Here is a 4,065-nt window from a genome sequence, read left to right on the forward strand (position 1 = left end):
AAGTGAGTAAAATTTAACCAGAAACATGGAAATAAAGAACAAACTGACAGTAACCAGAGGAGAGGGGTGAGGGAGATAACAGTGGAAAGAAGGGGAAGTGTTGTCAAGGAACAGGTATAAAGGACCCATAGACAAAGCAAAAGGGGAGAAGGATTGAAGGTGGGAGGTGGGAGTAGGTGGGGAGGGGGAAAGTGGTGGTGGGAAAATGGTGACAACTGTACTTGAACAACAATTAAAAAAAAAAGAAGTTGAAATGTGAAGATTAAGCTGGGATGTCATGGTTAAAAAGAAAATGTGGCCATAAAGTAAGGCCTATTAAGGAGAGGGTTGCAGTCGATCAGTTAAGACTAATCAGCAAAAGTCAGTCTTTGGTCACTCTAATAGACACATCATTTGTATCCTGGGTGTGGGGTCAAGGAGTTCCATGGCAAAGGAAACTTACTTTGTTGGCAACACCTGAAGTATCCTAGTAAGGAGCCAGTCAAACACATGCCCTCTTCTCTCCATCAGGCCTGATCAGGATGTTGACCTGGACAAGTCAATGTCACAGATCTTCTTCATAGTCCATTTGCTCTGATGTTTGTTGGCCTTGACATCCACAATGAACACAAGGGGATTTTGTCTTCTGTCTCCTTCATGGCTTACTCAGTAGTCAGGGGAACTTGATGAAAGCGTAGTAGTCAAGCTTGTTTCTCCTGTCAGCACTCTTAGGATATCTAGACTGCCTTGGAGCTGCAGAGTTTTCAGGCAACAAAAGAAGGGTGACATGCAGATCTCCTCCTACTTTTTGTGGCTGTGGGTACCTTTCAGCAGTGCTCTCTTTGTCTTCAAAGCCTTTGCTTTGGCTTCAGCTTTGGGAGGGGCAGAAGCTTTCTTCTTTGCTTTGGGCAATGTCTTTGTGAAAAAGACAACTACTTCAATTTAATAATTTCAATTAAGCAAATTTTTTTGAATGTTCAGAGAATAATTAATTAATTCCTGCTGGCATAATACTATGGATTTTAGTTGTTTATTTAGGTAAAACGAAGCATTCTAAATTTTCTGATATAATAAAGGGCATTTTCTAACCTAATGGCCTTCTTAAATTACAGAGGTAAATATGTTTAAAATATAACATTGCATTTTTACTAAAAATTTATGTTTTAAACTTGCAAATAAATTATAGACAAATATTTGTCAGGCATCTACAACTTAGGAAAGCCTTTCATTTTTACTTTAAATGTGTGTAGCGCCCCCTTGTGGAAATATGCCAAAATAAAAACTTTACTAATTAATGCTGTATTATGTTGTTTTTTTTTACTCTAAAATCATAGACTAAAGGGTTTGAATTTGTATTTTCAGAACAATAAGCTCTATTCCAATTATTAAAATTAATGAATCTGTAATTTTATGGCCTTTACAAAGTAGTGACTTATAATGTTCATGCAAAAGCAACTGGGTCTTAATAATCCTTCAGTTTGAATTCATTTACATTGTTTTATATTCTTTAAAATTAAATCTGTAAAGTAACCATCCAGTTGTATAACTACCACCTCTCATATTTCAATTCTTTGAACACTCTGTATATTTCAGCGTTGTGAAGGCAGAGATTTCCCGTGCTAAGCCCACTGTTTTACACTCAGTGTCCAGCAGTGGGTTTGGCATATGGCAGCAGGTCAGTAAAAATGCACTGTGCTTCACCTCACAGACTTTTTCCAAGATACTTTAAAATAGGACTTATGGTACTTTGTGTGCAAAAATCTGCCTTGCCAACTGAAATCTGTATATTAAATACAGTATAAATATTTCTACAGATTAATTAACTTACTAAATTGGGATATTTGCTATTATACGATATTGGACATAAACCAATGCTAGTGAATATTCAGTGGCCTTCAGCAACACCCAAAAATATTCAATATTCACAGTGAGTATATAGAAACTTGCACTATAAGACCTTGTCACAATCTGAATAAATGGCATGAAACTCAATTTAAAGGATTAAAGGTAAAGTTTTTGACCTTCTGGTTCAAGGGAGTTAAATTATTCTGAAGCTATATCACTAAGTTATCCCTACAGTAAAATATTTCCTTACTTCAAAGGATTATTTATACTTGTCAATAGCTATATGGAAGGCATGCGTGACTAAACACCACAAATTAAAAATATGTACTAAAAATTTGCAATGTCACTTCACTGAATGAATAATTTGTGATTTTAATGTTAAATTACAATTACTCTTTTTCACTTTTAAATTGTGGAATAACTGAAAACCTTCCGAAGTAGGTTTTTTGTTCATCAACCATCACTCCCTCCCTTGTGCAGAGCACGTGATGAAAAATTGTTGTTATGGAATATTGGGATATTTCATTGTTTTTCATTACCTGTCTGCTATTTCTCATGGTATATCTGAAATAAAATTTTAAAATTTTGTTTGGTTAGAGCCTTAAACATTTTCCACATATGACAAAAAAGAATGTTCTAAGTTCTTGAAGTTTGACTATAAAATATTTAAAATAGAAACAAAGAAATTTTCAGGAGATCTGAAGTATCTCTGTGAGGAATTATTATGTGAGAGTATCAACCACAGATTTTATTCAAGAAGGAAGTACTTGATACACATATGTTTGCTTCTTCTTTAGCAAAATTTTAAATATGTATTTGAGGAAATTTTTATAGAGTGTGACTTTAACACCTTTACTTTAGTCTGATTAAACTTATAAACACTTGAAAGTCAATGATAAATTCAGCTGCTATAGTTTCAAGTGTTTATTTCCAATTCTATTTAAACAACCATAAAAATAATACAGTGATTTGAGGGATAAATACCTTGGAGTGAATTGAAATGCAAGAAAATATGAATGTCATTATGTCAAAATGAGCATTTTAAAATAAAATAAAAATTAAACATGCTCACAAGCCTTCAAATGCATAAGGCATATCTTAGAATTTACCCCTTTTCACACTTAGCAATAAGTTTTGTAATATTATAAAATAAATATTTATATGATGATGAAAAAGAATAGAAAATAATATGATATACATGAGAGAAATATATGTCTCAGCTCTCGCTCTCTCTCTCTCTCTCTCTCTCTCTCACACACACACACACTCTCTCTCTTTCACTGAGTTCTTTCCAATGGGGCAAAATAATTCAATGAAAGATTCTGCTAATATAAAAAGAAATACCTGTCACTAAGCTTCACTCCTTTGAAAGGAATTAAACCTACTGTAATATCATGATCATAACATATCTGTGTTTCCATGAAATCAAATAAACTTAGAATATATTAAAGATTGTTAAGGAAAGCAAAAATCATGTATACTTTTACATTTTAAATGCCCTGGAAAATGTTTTGACTGTATGGATATTTTTATGAGAATTTTCCATTTAAATAGATAGGACTTTAGCAAACTCAATTTACTGTTGCAAAAGAGTCAAATCTTAAAGTACTCTAAATATTTACATTCTACACAGCCAAGCAAAAGAAGTCATGCACAATTGTAGTTTTTGGTAAAACCATGTGCCCTAAATATGTTGTTAGTTATGGCTTAAAACAAAGAAATTCAATTCTAGCAATGCCTTTTTAAAATATCATTTATTCTGGGCTCTTTTATAATATTTTCTCATCTTTTGAAACAGACCATTTGGCAACTATTATATTGTTATTCAACATGTAAGTCAATCAAAATATTAATTTTCCCATTGTTGGAAACTCCTTGTTTTCATCCATTCTGAGAGTGTTTTTTCATCAAAAAATAATTCTATTTGACAGAATTTTTTTATCAACTACAATATTAATCAAAAAGTTGAAATTTGACAAACAAACTTTAGGTCGGAAAGAACATACCAATGTTCTATGTATAGATACTGGGGCAATGCTTGGAAACACACCTGGGTTTATTGACCTGATGTAGTAAAAATACTGCCTAATATTTTGCCTCACTGCACGGATATCTACTAAGAACTAAGTTCTACTAAGAACTGACATGAAGCCTTGTTCTTCACCCCAAAGTTCTTTAATAACATCAGATCTAGCAATCTCACTTACTATCTTTTACATGGTTTTTACTAAGTGACATAGA

General features: G+C 32.8%; 1 non-coding gene across 1 annotated transcript; it reads right to left on the bottom strand.

Annotated features, from left to right (window-relative positions):
* Window positions 1–326: 326 nt before the first annotated feature.
* On the bottom strand, window positions 327–400 carry LOC114495832. Its single transcript, XR_003684497.1, has one exon. It is a non-coding gene; the product is annotated as a small nucleolar RNA Z17 (small nucleolar RNA).
* Between the last annotated feature and the right edge of the window lie 3,665 nt (window positions 401–4,065).

Source organism: Phyllostomus discolor, chromosome 4, assembly GCF_004126475.2.
Source record: "Phyllostomus discolor isolate MPI-MPIP mPhyDis1 chromosome 4, mPhyDis1.pri.v3, whole genome shotgun sequence".
In the NCBI taxonomy this organism is placed as follows: domain Eukaryota; kingdom Metazoa; phylum Chordata; class Mammalia; order Chiroptera; family Phyllostomidae; genus Phyllostomus; species Phyllostomus discolor.